General features: G+C 45.4%; 10 non-coding genes across 10 annotated transcripts; 2 read left to right on the forward strand and 8 right to left on the reverse strand.

Annotated features, from left to right (window-relative positions):
- Window positions 1–221: 221 nt before the first annotated feature.
- Window positions 222–303, reverse strand: trnas-aga (transfer RNA serine (anticodon AGA)). Its single transcript has one exon. It is a non-coding gene; the product is annotated as a tRNA-Ser (tRNA).
- Window positions 304–2,209: 1,906 nt separating this feature from the next.
- Window positions 2,210–2,291, reverse strand: trnas-aga (transfer RNA serine (anticodon AGA)). The gene has a single exon. It is a non-coding gene; the product is annotated as a tRNA-Ser (tRNA).
- A 1,905-nt stretch (window positions 2,292–4,196) lies between these two features.
- trnas-aga (transfer RNA serine (anticodon AGA)) lies at window positions 4,197–4,278 on the reverse strand. The gene has a single exon. It is a non-coding gene; the product is annotated as a tRNA-Ser (tRNA).
- A 128-nt stretch (window positions 4,279–4,406) lies between these two features.
- Window positions 4,407–4,480, forward strand: trnan-guu (transfer RNA asparagine (anticodon GUU)). Its single transcript has one exon. It is a non-coding gene; the product is annotated as a tRNA-Asn (tRNA).
- A 1,703-nt stretch (window positions 4,481–6,183) lies between these two features.
- Window positions 6,184–6,265, reverse strand: trnas-aga (transfer RNA serine (anticodon AGA)). The gene has a single exon. It is a non-coding gene; the product is annotated as a tRNA-Ser (tRNA).
- A 1,905-nt stretch (window positions 6,266–8,170) lies between these two features.
- trnas-aga (transfer RNA serine (anticodon AGA)) lies at window positions 8,171–8,252 on the reverse strand. The gene has a single exon. It is a non-coding gene; the product is annotated as a tRNA-Ser (tRNA).
- A 1,905-nt stretch (window positions 8,253–10,157) lies between these two features.
- On the reverse strand, window positions 10,158–10,239 carry trnaf-aaa (transfer RNA phenylalanine (anticodon AAA)). The gene has a single exon. It is a non-coding gene; the product is annotated as a tRNA-Phe (tRNA).
- Window positions 10,240–10,367: 128 nt separating this feature from the next.
- Window positions 10,368–10,441, forward strand: trnan-guu (transfer RNA asparagine (anticodon GUU)). The gene has a single exon. It is a non-coding gene; the product is annotated as a tRNA-Asn (tRNA).
- Window positions 10,442–12,144: 1,703 nt separating this feature from the next.
- Window positions 12,145–12,226, reverse strand: trnas-aga (transfer RNA serine (anticodon AGA)). The gene has a single exon. It is a non-coding gene; the product is annotated as a tRNA-Ser (tRNA).
- Window positions 12,227–17,431: 5,205 nt separating this feature from the next.
- On the reverse strand, window positions 17,432–17,513 carry trnas-aga (transfer RNA serine (anticodon AGA)). The gene has a single exon. It is a non-coding gene; the product is annotated as a tRNA-Ser (tRNA).
- Window positions 17,514–17,723: the final 210 nt, after the last annotated feature.

Here is a 17,723-nt window from a genome sequence, read left to right on the forward strand (position 1 = left end):
TTTTCGACGGTTAAAATTGCTTTGACGGTTCCAAGAGCGTTAAATAACGTAGTATTCTCCTTTGGCTTAGGCCTCTCGTAATGTCATAATGGGGTGAAGTGCTTTTTATACTTTCTGCTTGAAACTTTGTTTGATTGTAGCTTTGAATCTCGGCAGAGAAACCGAAAGGCAGCAGTTCAAATTAAGTAAAAACCGATCATTTGGGACGACGTCCTCGGTGCCGCAGTCGGCAGGATTCGAACCTGCGCGGGTAAACCCCAATGGATTTCTAGTCCATCGCCTTAACCACTCGGCCACGACTACCCGGACAGTGGTTTGGACCCACGCAGCTTCTCATTTGCTTCGAAATCGGTGCCTCTGCTGTGAACACTCTGGCACATAATCACATGGGTTCATGTGGAATAATTCCAATTGCAAACATTTTCGTGTCTGTCTCTGTGGCGCAATGGGCCAGCGCGTTCGGCTGTTAACTTGAAAGGTTGGTGGTTCGAGCCCACCCAGAGAGGTGAGTAACTTTTAATATTTGCAAACTCATCTATTGTTTAAAAATGGAGTCTTTGATTCCGTGAAATGAACAGTGGTGAGCATACTGCTGCTGCCTTCCTGTTTCCAATGGGAACAATCGCTTCATCGATCAGTCTTCTGCCAGGCAGCATGGATATTCTACATCCCTTATACCAATACTCCAAGTGCAGCGTTCTTGCATTAAAATCCAGCAGGAAAATCGGCCACAGTGGATAATCCATTCTGAAAACCCTTTTCTACACTTTCCTCAGGTTTACACATACATGGATTAGAATGGAAAGCTTGCAACTATTACAATTGCCAGAGAACTGCAGCTTCCTTGCATCGCCCTGCACCCTGATCACATGACAACAACCAACCAATCACATAGAGCGGCGCGAGAACACCCCCATTGAATGTGTCCAATCAGGGCCTGAGGATTGAACTGCTCTGTCACATGCAGTTCCAGTAAGTTGGAGGACTCAGCTGTGACCGGATGACTTGTTGCTGTCGCTAGCGCCGCGGCCGAGAAGCGAGCAGCCCCTGCAATCTCTTGTTTTCAGCCAAATGCGAGAGGTATGAATTTCTAATGACAAAATCTTTGACGCTAACTGATTTGGTTGCTGTATTTGAATGCGGTTTAGTGCCTCGCATGGGCCTTGTGATTTTCTTTTTGCGTGCGGTTTGCAGTGTGTGATCGCTTAACATTTTGCGACTGAAATTAAATGCAATATCTGATTCAAATTGTTGCTTCATATGGCGTTCGGTCAAATTGAGGAAATTCGACACTACGAACGGGATTCAAATCGCCTTTTCTCTTGTGTGCTGCTTTTGTCCCTTTGTATGGCCGCGTGCCTCAGGGAATGTGGTTGGAGAATAAATCTTTGGCTGCATTGTTTTTCCTGCTGGTTGTCCAACCAGCTAAACATAGTTTTCTGTGGTGAAATGAATTCAGCAGACGCTACGAAGGAAGAACATATAAATTCTTTCATGGCTTGACAGGGCGGATTCTGAGAGGTTGTTTACCCTGGCTGTGGAGCCCGAACTAGGGGTCAAAGTTTCAGAATAAGGGGCCGGCCATTTAAGATTGAGATGAGGAGAAATTGCTTCATTGTAAGGGTTGTGTATCTTTGGAGTTTTCTAACGCAGAGGGCTGTGGTGGTTCAGTCGTTCAGTACATTCCTAACTGAGATGGATATGTACATTACGGCAATCAAGGTATATGGGGCAAGGTCGGTAACTTTCAGTTGAGGTAGAGGATCAGCCATGATCTTATTGAATGGCGGAGCATGATCGAGGGCCGCATGGCCAAATCCTGCTCCTATTTCTTATGATCTAATGTAGCGATTTAGGCCGGCGGTGTTGAGAACTGTGGCTCGTCTGCCTTAGTTCATTAAATAAGCATCGCAGTAGGAAGCAGCATCAACTGGAAGATGGCTGCGCGGAAGACGTGCATTTTCTTCAATGGGTTGCAAAATAAAATATTTTCCACGGTTAAAATTGCTTTGACGGTTCCAAGAGCGTTAAATAACGTAGTATTCTCCTTTGGCTTAGGCCTCTCGTAATGTCATAATGGGGTGAAGTGCTTGTTATACTTTCTGCTTGAAACTTTGTTTGATTGTAGCTTTGAATCTCGGCAGAGGAACCGAAAGGCAGCAGTTCAAATTAAGTAAAAAGCAATCATTTGGGACGACATCCTCGGTGCCGTAGTCGGCAGGATTCGAACCTGCGCGGGGAAACCCCAATGGATTTCTAGTCCATCGCCTTAACCACTCGGCCACGACTACCCGGACAGTGGTTTGGACCCACGCAGCTTCTCATTTGCTTCGAAATCGGTGCCTCTGCTGTGAACACTCTGGCACATAATCACATGGGTTCATGCGGAATAATTCCAATTGCAAACATTTTCGTGTCTGTCTCTGTGGCGCAATGGGCCAGCGCGTTCGGCTGTTAACTGAAAGGTTGGTGGCTCGAGCCCACCCAGAGACGTGAGTAACTTTTAATTTTTGCAAACTCATCTATTGTTTAAAAATGGAGTCTTTGATTCCGTGAAATGAACAGTGGTGAGCATACTGCTGCTGCCTTCCTGTTTCCAATGGGAACAATCGCTTCATCGATCAGTCTTCTGCCAGGCAGCATGGATATTCTACATCCCTTATACCAATACTCCAAGTGCAGCGTTCTTGCATTAAAATCCAGCAGGAAAATCGGCCACAGTGGATAATCCATTCTGAAAACCCTTTTCTACACTTTCCTCAGGTTTACACATACATGGATTAGAATGGAAAGCTTGCAACTATTACAATTGCCAGAGAACTGCAGCTTCCTTGCATCGCCCTGCACCCTGATCACATGACAACAACCAACCAATCACATAGAGCGGCGCGAGAACACCCCCATTGAATGTGTCCAATCAGGGCCTGAGGATTGAACTGCTCTGTCACATGCAGTTCCAGTAAGTTGGAGGACTCAGCTGTGACCGGATGACTTGTTGCTGTCGCTAGCGCCGCGGCCGAGAAGCGAGCAGCCCCTGCAATCTCTTGTTTTCAGCCAAATGCTAGAGGTATGAATTTCTAATGACAAAATCTTTGACGCTAACTGATTTGGTTGCTGTATTTGAATGCGGTTTAGTGCCTCGCACGGGCCTTGTGATTTTCTTTTTGCGTGCGGTTTGCAGTGTGTGATCGCTTAACATTTGGCGACTGAAATTAAATGCAATATCTGATTCAAATTGTTGCTTCATATGGCGTTCGGTCAAATTGAGGAAATTCGACACTACGAACGGGATTCAAATCGCCTTTTCTCTTGTGTGCTGCTTTTGTCTCTTTGTATGGCCGCGTGCCTCAGGGAATGTGGTTGGAGAATAAATCTTTGGCTGCATTGTTTTTCCTGCTGGTTGTCCATCCAGCTAAACATAGTTTTCTGTGGTGAAATGAATTCAGCAGACGCTACGAAGGAAGAACATATAAATTCTTTCATGGCTTGACTGGGCGGATTCTGAGAGGTTGTTTACCCTGGCTGTGGAGCCCGAACTAGGGGTCAAAGTTTCAGAATAAGGGGCCGGCCATTTAAGATTGAGATGAGGAGAAATTGCTTCATTGTAAGAGTTGTGTATCTTTGGAGTTTTCTAACGCAGAGGGCTGTGGTGGTTCAGTCGTTGAGTACATTCCTAACTGAGATGGATATGTACATTACGGAAATCAAGGTATATGGGGCAAGGTCGGTAACTTTCAGTTGAGGTAGAGGATCAGCCATGATCTTATTGAATGGCGGAGCATGATCGAGGGCCGCATGGCCAAATCCTGCTCCTATTTCTTATGATCTAATGTAGCGATTTAGGCTGGCGGTGTTGAGAACTGTGGCTCGTCTGCCTTAGTTCATTAAATAAGCATCGCAGTAGGAAGCAGCATCAACTGGAAGATGGCTGCGCGGAAGACGTGCATTTTCTTCAATGGGTTGCAAAATAAAATATTTTCGACGGTTAAAATTGCTTTGGCGGTTCCAAGAGCATTAAATAACGTAGTATTCTCCTTTGGCTTAGGCCTCTCGTAATGTCATAATGGGGTGAAGTGCTTGTTATACTTTCTGCTTGAAACTTTGTTTGATTGCAGCTTTGAATCTCGGCAGAGAAACCGAAAGGCAGCAGTTCAAATTAAGTAAAAACCGATCATTTGGGACGACGTCCTCGGTGTCGCAGTCGGCAGGATTCGAACCTGCGCGGGTAAACCCCAATGGATTTCTAGTCCATCGCCTTAACCACTCGGCCACGACTACCCTGACAGTGGTTTGGACCCACGCAGCTTCTCATTTGCTTCGAAATCGGTGCCTCTGCTGTGAACACTCTGGCACATAATCACATGGGTTCATGTGGAATAATTCCAATTGCAAACATTTTCGTGTCTGTCTCTGTGGCGCAATGGGCCAGCGCGTTCGGCTGTTAACTGAAAGGTTGGTGGTTCGAGTCCACCCAGAGACGTGAGTAACTTTAAATTTTTGCAAACTCATCTATTGTTTAAAAATGGAGTCTTTGATTCCGTGAAATGAACAGTGGTGAGCATACTGCTGCTGCCTTCCTGTTTCCAATGGGAACAATCGCTTCATCGATCTGTCTTCTGCCAGGCAGCATGGATATTCTACATCCCTTATACCAATACTCCAAGTGCAGCGTTCTTGCATTAAAATCCAGCAGGAAAATCGGCCACAGTGGATAATCCATTCTGAAAACCCTTTTCTACACTTTCCTCAGGTTTACACATACATGGATTAGAATGGAAAGCTTGCAACTATTACAATTGCCAGAGAACTGCAGCTTCCTTGCATCGCCCTGCACCCTGATCACATGACAACAACCAACCAATCACATAGAGCGGCGCGAGAACACCCCCATTGAATGTGTCCAATCAGGGCCTGAGGATTGAACTGCTCTGTCACATGCAGTTCCAGTAAGTTGGAGGACTCAGCTGTGACCGGATGACTTGTTGCTGTCGCTAGCGCTGCGGCCGAGAAGCGAGCAGCCCCTGCAATCTCTTGTTTTCAGCCAAATGCTAGAGGTATGAATTTCTAATGACAAAATCTTTGACGCTAACTGATTTGGTTGCTGTATTTGAATGCGGTTTAGTGCCTCGCACGGGCCTTGTGATTTTCTTTTTGCGTGCGGTTTGCAGTGTGTGATCGCTTAACATTTTGCGACTGAAATTAAATGCAATATCTGATTCAAATTGTTGCTTCATATGGCGTTCGGTCAAATTGAGGAAATTCGACACTACGAACGGGATTCAAATCGCCTTTTCTCTTGTGTGCTGCTTTTGTCCCTTTGTATGGCCGCGTGCCTCAGGGAATGTGGTTGGAGAATAAATCTTTGGCTGCATTGTTTTTCCTGCTGGTTGTCCATCCAGCTAAACATAGTTTTCTGTGGTGAAATGAATTCAGCAGACGCTACGAAGGAAGAACATATAAATTCTTTCATGGCTTGACTGGGCGGATTCTGAGAGGTTGTTTACCCTGGCTGTGGAGCCCGAACTAGGGGTCAAAGTTTCAGAATAAGGGGCCGGCCATTTAAGATTGAGATGAGGAGAAATTGCTTCATTGTAAGGGTTGTGTATCTTTGGAGTTTTCTAACGCAGAGGGCTGTGGTGGTTCAGTCGTTGAGTACATTCCTAACTGAGATGGATATGTACATTACGGAAATCAAGGTATATGGGGCAAGGTCGGTAACTTTCAGTTGAGGTAGAGGATCAGCCATGATCTTATTGAATGGCGGAGCATGATCGAGGGCCGCATGGCCAAATCCTGCTCCTATTTCTTATGATCTAATGTAGCGATTTAGGCCGGCGGTGTTGAGAACTGTGGCTCGTCTGCCTTAGTTCATTAAATAAGCATCGCAGTAGGAAGCAGCATCAACTGGAAGATGGCTGCGCGGAAGATGTGCATTTTCTTCAATGGGTTGCAAAATAAAATATTTTCGACGGTTAAAATTGCTTTGACGGTTCCAAGAGCGTTAAATAACGTAGTATTCTCCTTTGGCTTAGGCCTCTCGTAATGTCATAATGGGGTGAAGTGCTTTTTATACTTCCTGCTTGAAACTTTGTTTGATTGTAGCTTTGAATCTCGGCAGAGGAACCGAAAGGCAGCAGTTCAAATTAAGTAAAAAGCGATCATTTGGGACGACGTCCTCGGTGCCGTAGTCGGCAGGATTCGAACCTGCGCGGGGAAACCCCAATGGATTTCTAGTCCATCGCCTTAACCACTCGGCCACGACTACCCGGACAGTGGTTTGGACCCACGCAGCTTCTCATTTGCTTCGAAATCGGTGCCTCTGCTGTGAACACTCTGGCACATAATCACATGGGTTCATGTGGAATAATTCCAATTGCAAACATTTTCGTGTCTGTCTCTGTGGCGCAATGGGCCAGCGCGTTCGGCTGTTAATTGAAAGGTTGGTGGTTCGAGCCCACCCAGAGATGTGAGTAACTTTTAATTTTTGCAAACTCATCTATTGTTTAAAAATGGAGTCTTTGATTCCGTGAAATGAACAGTGGTGAGCATACTGCTGCTGCCTTCCTGTTTCCAATGGGAACAATCGCTTCATCGATCAGTCTTCTGCCAGGCAACATGGATATTCTACATCCCTTATACCAATACTCCAAGTGCAGCGTTCTTGCATTAAAATCCAGCAGGAAAATCGGCCACAGTGGATAATCCATTCTGAAAACCCTTTTCTACACTTTCCTCAGCTTTACACATACATGGATTAGAATGGAAAGCTTGCAACTATTACAATTGCCAGAGAACTGCAGCTTCCTTGCATCGCCCTGCACCCTGATCACATGACAACAACCAACCAATCACATAGAGCGGCGCGAGAACACCCCCATTGAATGTGTCCAATCAGGGCCTGAGGATTGAACTGCTCTGTCACATGCAGTTCCAGTAAGTTGGAGGACTCAGCTGTGACCGGATGACTTGTTGCTGTCGCTAGCGCCGCGGCCGAGAAGCGAGCAGCCCCTGCAATCTCTTGTTTTCAGCCAAATGCGAGAGGTATGAATTTCTAATGACAAAATCTTTGACGCTAACTGATTTGGTTGCTGTATTTGAATGCGGTTTAGTGCCTCGCACGGGCCTTGTGATTTTCTTTTTGCGTGCGGTTTGCAGTGTGTGATCGCTTAACATTTTGCGACTGAAATTAAATGCAATATCTGATTCAAATTGTTGCTTCATATGGCGTTCGGTCAAATTGAGGAAATTCGACACTACGAACGGGATTCAAATCGCCTTTTCTCTTGTGTGCTGCTTTTGTCCCTTTGTATGGCCGCGTGCCTCAGGGAATGTGGTTGGAGAATAAATCTTTGGCTGAATTGTTTTTCCTGCTGGTTGTCCATCCAGCTAAACATAGTTTTCTGTGGTGAAATGAATTCAGCAGACGCTACGAAGGAAGAACATATAAATTCTTTCATGGCTTGACTGGGCGGATTCTGAGAGGTTGTTTACCCTGGCTGTGGAGCCCGAACTAGGGGTCAAAGTTTCAGAATAAAGGGCCGGCCATTTAAGATTGAGATGAGGAGAAATTGCTTCATTGTAAGGGTTGTGTATCTTTGGAGTTTTCTAACGCAGAGGGCTGCGGTGGTTCAGTCGTTCAGTACATTCCTAACTGAGATGGATATGTACATTACGGAAATCAAGGTATATGGGGCAAGGTCGGTAACTTTCAGTTGAGGTAGAGGATCAGCCATGATCTTATTGAATGGCGGAGCATGATCGAGGGCCGCATGGCCAAATCCTGCTCCTATTTCTTATGATCTAATGTAGCGATTTAGGCCGGCGGTGTTGAGAACTGTGGCTCGTCTGCCTTAGTTAATTAAATAAGCATCGCAGTAGGAAGCAGCATCAACTGGAAGATGGCTGCGCGGAAGACGTGCATTTTCTTCAATGGGTTGCAAAATAAAATATTTTCGACGGTTAAAATTGCTTTGACGGTTCCAAGAGCGTTAAATAACGTAGTATTCTCCTTTGGCTTAGGCCTCTCGTAATGTCATAATGGGGTGAAGTGCTTTTTATACTTCCTGCTTGAAACTTTGTTTCATTGTAGCTTTGAATCTCGGCAGAGGAACCGAAAGGCAGCAGTTCAAATTAAGTAAAAAGCGATCATTTGGGACGACGTCCTCGGTGCCGTAGTTGGCAGGATTCGAACCTGCGCGGGGAAACCCCAATGGATTTCTAGTCCATCGCCTTAACCACTCGGCCACGACTACCCGGACAGTGTTTTGGACCCACGCAGCTTCTCATTTGCTTCGAAATCGGTGCCTCTGCTGTGAACACTCTGGCACATAATCACATGGGTTCATGTGGAATAATTCCAATTGCAAACATTTTCGTGTCTGTCTCTGTGGCGCAATGGGCCAGCGCGTTCGGCTGTTAACTGAAAGGTTGGTGGTTCGAGCCCACCCAGAAACGTGAGTAACTTTTAATTTTTGCAAACTCATCTATTGTTTAAAAATGGAGTCTTTGATTCCGTGAAATGAACAGTGGTGAGCATACTGCTGCTGCCTTCCTGTTTCCAATGGGAACAATCGCTTCATCGATCAGTCTTCTGCCAGGCAGCATGGATATTCTACATCCCTTATACCAATACTCCAAGTGCAGCGTTCTTGCATTAAAATCCAGCAGGAAAATCGGCCACAGTGGATAATCCATTCTGAAAACCCTTTTCTACACTTTCCTCAGGTTTACACATACATGGATTAGAATGGAAAGCTTGCAGCTATTACAATTGCCAGAGAACTGCAGCTTCCTTGCATCGCCCTGCACCCTGATCACATGACAACAACCAACCAATCACATAGAGCGGCGCGAGAACACCCCCATTGAATGTGTCCAATCAGGGCCTGAGGATTGAACTGCTCTGTCACATGCAGTTCCAGTAAGTTGGAGGACTCAGCTGTGACCGGATGACTTGTTGCTGTCGCTAGCGCTGCGGCCGAGAAGCGAGCAGCCCCTGCAATCTCTTGTTTTCAGCCAAATGCGAGAGGTATGAATTTCTAATGACAAAATCTTTGACGCTAACTGATTTGGTTGCTGTATTTGAATGCGGTTTAGTGCCTCGCACGGGCCTTGTGATTTTCTTTTTGCGTGCGGTTTGCAGTGTGTGATCGCTTAACATTTTGCGACTGAAATTAAATGCAATATCTGATTCAAATTGTTGCTTCATATGGCGTTCGGTCAAATTGAGGAAATTCGACACTACGAACGGGATTCAAATCGCCTTTTCTCTTGTGTGCTGCTTTTGTCCCTTTGTATGGCCGCGTGCCTCAGGGAATGTGGTTGGAGAATAAATCTTTGGCTGCATTGTTTTTCCTGCTGGTTGTCCATCCAGCTAAACATAGTTTTCTGTGGTGAAATGAATTCAGCAGACGCTACGAAGGAAGAACATATAAATTCTTTCATGGCTTGACTGGGCGGATTCTGAGAGGTTGTTTACCCTGGCTGTGGAGCCCGAACTAGGGGTCAAAGTTTCAGCATAAGGGGCCGGCCATTTAAGATTGAGATGAGGAGAAACTGCTTCATTGTAAGGGTTGTGTATCTTTGGAGTTTTCTAACGCAGAGGGCTGTGGTGGTTCAGTCGTTGAGTACATTCCTAACTGAGATGGATATGTACATTACGGAAATCAAGGTATATGGGGCAAGGTCGGTAACTTTCAGTTGAGGTAGAGGATCAGCCATGATCTTATTGAATGGCGGAGCATGATCGAGGGCCGCATGGCCAAATCCTGCTCCTATTTCTTATGATCTAATGTAGCGATTTAGGCCGGCGGTGTTGAGAACTGTGGCTCGTCTGCCTTAGTTCATTAAATAAGCATCGCAGTAGGAAGCAGCATCAACTGGAAGATGGCTGCGCGGAAGACGTGCATTTTCTTCAATGGGTTGCAAAATAAAATATTTTCGACGGTTAAAATTGCTTTGACGGTTCCAAGAGCGTTAAATAACGTAGTATTCTCCTTTGGCTTAGGCCTCTCATAATGTCATAATGGGGTGAAGTGCTTTTTATACTTCCTGCTTGAAACTTTGTTTGATTGTAGCTTTGAATCTCGGCAGAGGAACCGAAAGGCAGCAGTTCAAAGTTAGTAAAAAGCAATCATTTGGGACGACGTCCTCGGTGCCGTAGTCGGCAGGATTCGACTCTGCGCGGGGAAACCCCAATGGATTTTTAGTTTATCGCCTTAACCACTCGGCCACGACTACCTTGACAGTGGTTTGGCCCCACGCTGCTTCTCATTTGCTTCGAAATCGGTGCCTCTGCTGTGAACACTCTGGCACATAATCACATGGGTTCATGTGGAATAATTCCAATTGCAAACATTTTCGTGTCTGTCTCTGTGGCGCAATGGGCCAGCGCATTCGGCTGTTAACTGAAAGGTTGGTGGTTCGAGCCCACCCAGAGACGTGAGTAACTTTTAATCTTTGCAAACTCATCTATTGTTTAAAAATGGAGTCTTTGATTCCGTGAAATGAACAGTGGTGAGCATACTGCTGCTGCCTTCCTGTTTCCAATGGGAATAATCGCTTCATCGATCAGTCTTCTGCCAGGCAGCATGGATATTCTACATCCCTTATACCAATACTCCAAGTGCAGCGTTCTTGCATTAAAATCCAGCAGGAAAATCGGCCACAGTGGATAATCCATTCTGAAAACCCTTTTCTACACTTTTCTCAGGTTTACACATACATGGATTAGAATGGAAAGCTTGCAACTATTACAATTGCCAGAGAACTGCAGCTTCCTTGCATCGCCCTGCACCCTGATCACATGACAACAACCGACCAATCACATAGAGCGGCGCGAGAACACCCCCATTGAATGTGTCCAATCAGGGCCTGAGGATTGAACTGCTCTGTCACATGCAGTTCCAGTCAGTTGGAGGACTCAGCTGTGACCGGATGACTTGTTGCTGTCGCTAGCGCCGCGGCCGAGAAGCGAGCAGCCCCTGCAATCTCTTGTTTTCAGCCAAATGCTAGAGGTATGAATTTCTAATGACAAAATCTTTGACGCTAACTGATTTGGTTGCTGTATTTGAATGCGGTTTAGTGCCTCGCACGGGCCTTGTGATTTTCGTTTTGCATGCGGTTTGCAGTGTGTGATCGCTTAACATTTTGCGACTGAAATTAAATGCAATATCTGATTCAAATTGTTGCTTCATATGGCGTTCGGTCAAATTGAGGAAATTCGACACTACGAACGGGATTCAAATCGCCTTTTCTCTTGTGTGCTGCTTTTGTCCCTTTGTATGGCCGCGTGCCTCAGGGAATGTGGTTGGAGAATAAATCTTTGGCTGCATTGTTTTTCCTGCTGGTTGTCCATCCAGCTAAACATAGTTTTCTGTGGTGAAATGAATTCAGCAGACGCTACGAAGGAAGAACATATAAATTCTTTCATGGCTTGACTGGGCGGATTCTGAGAGGTTGTTTACCCTGGCTGTGGAGCCCGAACTAGGGGTCAAAGTTTCAGAATAAGGGGCCGGCCATTTAAGATTGAGATGAGGAGAAATTGCTTCATTGTAAGGGTTGTGTATCTTTGGAGTTTTCTAACGCAGAGGGCTGTGGTGGTTCAGTCGTTCAGTACATTCCTAACTGAGATGGATATGTACATTACGGAAATCAAGGTATATGGGGCAAGGTCGGTAACTTTCAGTTGAGGTAGAGGATCAGCCATGATCTTATTGAATGGCGGAGCATGATCGAGGGCCGCATGGCCAAATCCTGCTCCTATTCTTATGATCTAATGTAGCGATTTAGGCCGGCGGTGTTGAGAACTGTGGCTCGTCTGCCTTAGTTCATTAAATAAGCATCGCAGTAGGAAGCAGCATCAACTGGAAGATGGCTGCGCGGAAGACGTGCATTTTCTTCAATGGGTTGCAAAATAAAATATTTTCGACGGTTAAAATTGCTTTGACGGTTCCAAGAGCGTTAAATAACGTAGTATTCTCCTTTGGCTTAGGCCTCTCGTAATGTCATAATGGGGTGAAGTGCTTTTTACACTTTCTGCTTGAAACTTTGTTTGATTGTAGCTTTGAATCTCGGCAGAGGAACCGAAAGGCAGCAGTTCAAATTAAGTAAAAAGCGATCATTTGGGGACGACGTCCTCGGTGCCGTAGTCGGCAGGATTCGAACCTGCGCGGGGAAACCCCAATGGATTTCTAGTCCATCGCCTTAACCACTCGGCCACGACTACCCGGACAGTGGTTTGGACCCACGCAGCTTCTCATTTGCTTCGAAATCGGTGCCTCTGCTGTGAACACTCTGGCACATAATCACATGGGTTCATGTGGAATAATTCCAATTGCAAACATTTTCGTGTCTGTCTCTGTGGTGCAATGGGCCAACGCGTTCGGCTGTTAACTGAAAGGTTGGTGGTTCGAGCCCACCCAAAGACGTGAGTAACTTTTAATTTTTGCAAACTCATCTATTGTTTACATAGATACATAGATACATAGAAGATAGGAGCAGGAGTAGGCCATTCGGCCCTTCGTGCCTGCTCCGCCATTTAATGAGATCATGGCTGATCCTTTAATTCAGTATCCCGTCCCCGCCTTCTCTCTGTAACCCTTAACCCCTTTTGCCCGTAGAAATATATCTAATTCCCTCTTAAATATATTTAATGAGCTGGCGTACACTGCCCTCTGTGGCAATGAGTTCCACAGGTTCACCACTCTCTGAGTGAAGAAATTCCCCCTCATCTCTGTCCTAAATGGTTTAGCCCTTATCCTTAAATTATGTCCTCTAGTTCTGTTCTCACCCGCCAAGGGAAACATTCCTTCTGCATCCAGTCTGTCTAGACCTGTCAGAATTTTATACACTTCTATGAGGTCCCCTCTCAATCTTCTAAACTCCAGTGTGTACATCCCTAAACTACATAGTCTCTCCTCATAGGTCATTCCCGCCATTCCTGGTATCAGCCTGGTGAATCGCCGCTGCACCCCCTCCATGGCAAGAACATCCTTCCTCAGATGAGGCGACCAAAACTGTACACAGTACTCGAGGTGTGGTCTCACCAGTGCCCTGTACAGCTGCAGCAAGGTATCCCTGTTCCTGTATTCTAACCCTTTTGCTATGAAGGCCAGCATACCGTTTGCCTTCTTGACCGCCTGTTGCACCTGCATGCTCGCCTTCAGTGACTGGTGTACAAGAACACCCAGGTCTCTCTGTACTTCCCCCTCTCCCAATCTATTGCCATTTAAATAATAATTTGCCCTCCCGTTCCTGCACCCAAGGTGGATAACTTCGCACTTGTCCACATTATAGTGCATCTGCCATTTATCCGCCCAATCGCCCAGTCTGTCCAAATCGCTCTGGAGCTTCCTGGTCTCTTCCTCTGAGCCCACCCCACCTCCTAGTTTAGTGTCGTCTGCAAATTTGGAAATGCTGCATCCGACTCCCTGATCCAGGTCATTAATGTAAATTGTGAACAGCTGGGGGCCCAGGACAGATCCCTGTGGTACCCCACTTGTTACTGCCTGCCATTCAGAAAATGAGCCGTTTATTCCAACTCTCTGTTTTCTATCTGACAGCCAGTTCCCTATCCACGCCAAAACTTTCCCCTTTATCCCATGAGCCTCAATTTTCCATGCTAATCTTTTATGTGGGACCTTATCGAAGGCCTTTTGGAAGTCCAGGTACACCACATCTACTGGCTCTCCCCCATCTATTCTACCAGTTACTCCCTCAAAAAATTCCAATAGATTAGTCAAGCACGATTTACCCTTTGTAAATCCATGTTGACTCTGTCCTATCCTGTCCCCATTTGCTAAGTGCTCCGCTATTTCATCCTTAATGATGGACTCCAGCATTTTGCCCACAACTGATGTAAGGCTTACAGGTCTGTAATTACCTGCTTTTTCCCTACCCCCCTTTTTGAATAGTGGGGTAACGTTAGCTACCCTCCAATCCATCGGCACTGTTCCCGAGTCTAATGAATTCTGAAAAATCATCCTTAGTGCATCCGCTATCTCTAGGGCCACCTCCTTCAGTACCCTAGGATGCATGTTATCAGGCCCTGGGGATTTGTCCACCTTCAATCCCTTTAGCTTCCTTAACACCATATCCTTAGAGATATTGATTTGCGTCAGTTCCTCCTTTGCCAATGTCCCTATTTTTCCCGATATCCCAGGGAGGTTTTTTGTGTCTTCCTTCGTAAAGACTGACCCAAAGTATGCATTTAGTTGATCTGCCATTTCCTTATTTCCCATTATATATTCCCCCGTATCTGACTGCAATGGACCAACTTTGGTTTTCACCAGTCTTTTCCTTTTGATATATTTATAAAAGCTTTTGGAGTTAGTTTTTATATTTTCCGCCAGCTTGTTTTCGTAAGCTATTTTGCCCCTCTTGATCATGCCCTTTGCCCTCCTTTGCTCTATCTTAAACTGTTCCCAATCTTCCGCTCTGGCGCTTTTTTTGGCTATTTTATACGCCCTATCTTTGGATTTTATGCTGTCTCTAATTTCCCCTGTTATCCACGGTTGAGTCACCTTTTTAGATTTCCTTTTATGCCAGATTGGTATACACAATTTTTGCAATTTTGTCATTCTATCTTTAAATGTTTGCCATTGTTTATCTACCTCCAGTCCTCTCAGGAACGTTGTCCAATCAGACCTACTCAGTTCCCGTCTCATGGCATCATAATTCCCCTTGTTTAAATTCAGGACCTTAGTCTCTGAGTCAATTTCTTCGCTCTCCATTTCGAGTGAGAAATCGATCATGTTATGATCGCTCTGACCCAAGGGTCCCCGTACAACAAGATTACTGATTAGTCCCTTCTCATTGCACAGTACCCAGTCCAATATAGTCTGTTCCCGAGTTGGTTCCTCGACATATTGATCCAGATAACCATCCCTTAAACACTCAAGGAATTCCTCCTCCTCATTATTTTTACTGATTAGGCTAGTCCAATCTATATGTAAGTTAAAGTCACCTATGATGACAGCTGTGCTCTTATTGCACGCTTCTCTAATTTCCCTCGTGATGCCCTCCCTAACCTCTATTTTACTATTTGGAGGCCTATATACCACTCCTATTAATGTTTTTCGCCCCTCGCTATTTCTTAGCTCCACCCATATAGATTCTGTATTAACTGAGTTAATATCCTTCCTTTCAATTGCATTTATCCCCTCTTTTACTAGCAATGCTACCCCTCCTCCCTTTCTTTTTTGTCGATCCTTCCTAAATACTGAATACCCCTGTATGTTAAGCTCCCAGCCCTGCTCACCCTGCAACCATGTTTCCGTAATCCCAATTAGATCATAATTATTAACCTCTATTTCCACAGCTAATTCATCTACCTTGTTCCTGATGCTTCTCGCATTAAGGTATAAAACCCTCAGGCTTTTTTTATGCTCACATTTTTTATGAATTAGTTTGGCCCTTTGTTTTTTGTTCCTCACCCTTTTACCATTTATTTCTGTCTGCCTTTCACTTTCCTCTATTTCACTACATAGGTTTCTAGCCCCCTGCCATACTAGTTTAAATGCTCCCGAACTGCTTTATCAAAAATTACCCCGAGAACATCAGTTCCATCTCTGCACAGGTGTAGACCGTCCCTTTTGTATAGGTCACACCTACCACAAAACTGGTTCCAATGCCTCAAAAATTTAAAACCCTCCCTCTTACACCACTGCTCAAGCCACGTATTTAGCCTAACTATCCTGTTCTCTGTACTCTTACTAGCACGTGGCACTGGTAGTAATCCAGAGATTACTACCTTCGAGGTCCTACTTTAAAAATGGAGTCTTTGATTCCGTGAAATGAACAGTGGTGAGCATACTGCTGCTGCCTTCCTGTTTCCAATGGGAACAATCGCTTCATCGATCAGTCTTCTGCCAGGCAGCATGGATATTCTACATCCCTTATACCAATACTCCAAGTGCAGCGTTCTTGCATTAAAATCCAGCAGGAAAATCGGCCACAGTGGATAATCCATTCTGAAAACCCTTTTCTACACTTTCCTCAGGTTTACACATACATGGATTAGAATGGAAAGCTTGCAACTATTACAATTGCCAGAGAACTGCAGCTTCCTTGCATCGGCCTGCACCCTGATCACATGACAACAACCAACCAATCACATAGAGCGGCGCGAGAACACCCCCATTGAATGTGTCCAATCAGGGCCTGAGGATTGAACTGCTCTGTCACATGCAGTTCCAGTAAGTTGGAGGACTCAGCTGTGACCGGATGACTTGTTGCTGTCGCTAGCGCCGCGGCCGGGAAGCGAGCAGCCCCTGCAATCTCTTGTTTTCAGCCAAATGCGAGAGGTATGAATTCTAATGACAAAATCTTTGACGCTAACTGATTTGGTTGCTGTATTTGAATGCGGTTTAGTGCCTCGCACGGGCCTTGTGATTTTCTTTTTGCGTACGGTTTGCAGTGTGTGATCGCTTTACAATTTGCGACTGAAATTAAATGCAATATCTGATTCAAATTGTTGCTTCATATGGCGTTCGGTCAAATTGTGGAAATTCGACACTACGAACGGCATTCAAATCGCCTTTTCTCTTGTGTGCTGCTTTTGTCCCTTTGTATGGCCGCGTGCCTCAGGGAATGTGGTTGGAGAATAAACCTTTGGCTGCATTGTTTTTCCTGCTGGTTGTCCATCCAGCTAAACATAGTTTTCTGTGGTGAAATCAATTCAGCAGACGCTACGAAGGAAGAACATATAAATTCTTTCATGGCTTGACTGGGCGGATTCTGAGAGGTTGTTTACCCTGGATGTGGAGCCCGAACTAGGGGTCAAACTTTCAGAATAAGGGGCCGGCCATTTAAGATTGAGATGAGGAGAAATTGCTTCATTGTAAGGGTTGTGTATCTTTGGAGTTTTCTAACGCAGAGGGCTGTGGTGGTTCAGTCGTTGAGTACATTCCTAACTGAGATGGATATGTACATTACGGAAATCAAGGTATATGGGGCAAGGTCGGTAATTTTCAGTTGAGGTAGAGGATCAGCCATGATCTTATTGAATGGCGGAGCATGATCGAGGGCCGCATGGCCAAATCCTGCTCCTATTTCTTATGATCTAATGCACCGATTTAGGCCGGCGGTGTTGAGAACTGTGGCTCGTCTGCCTTAGTTCATTAAATAAGCATCGCAGTAGGAAGCAGCATCAACTGGAAGATGGCTGCGCAGAAGACGTGCGTTTTCTTCAATGGGTTGCAAAATAAAATATTTTCGACGGTTAAAATTGCTTTGCCGGTTTCAAGAGCGTTAAATAACGTAGTATTCTCCTTTGGCTTAGGCCTCTCGTAATGTCATAATGGGGTGAAGTGCTTGTTATACTTTCTGCTTGAAACTTTGTTTGATTGTAGTTTGAATCTCGGCAGAGGAACCGAAAGGCAGCAGTTCAAATTAAGTAAAAAGCGATCATTTGGGACGACGTCCTCGGTGCCGTAGTCGGCAGGATTCGAACCTGCGCGGGGAAACCCCAATGGATTTCTAGTCCATCGCCTTAACCACTCGGCCACGACTACCCGGACAGTGGTTTGGACCCACGCAGCTTCTCATTTGCTTCGAAATCGGTGCCTCTGCTGTGAACACTCTGGCACATAATCACATGGGTTCATGTGGAATAATTCCAATTGCAAACATTTTCGTGTCTGTCTCTGTGGCGCAATGGGCCAACGCGTTCGGCTGTTAACTGAAAGGTTGGTGGTTCGAGCCCACCCAGAAACGTGAGTAAC

This window comes from Somniosus microcephalus, unplaced genomic scaffold (assembly GCF_052327205.1).
Source record: "Somniosus microcephalus isolate GS21.2 unplaced genomic scaffold, FLI_Smic_1.0 unresolved_chr9, whole genome shotgun sequence".
In the NCBI taxonomy this organism is placed as follows: Eukaryota; Metazoa; Chordata; class Chondrichthyes; order Squaliformes; family Somniosidae; genus Somniosus; species Somniosus microcephalus.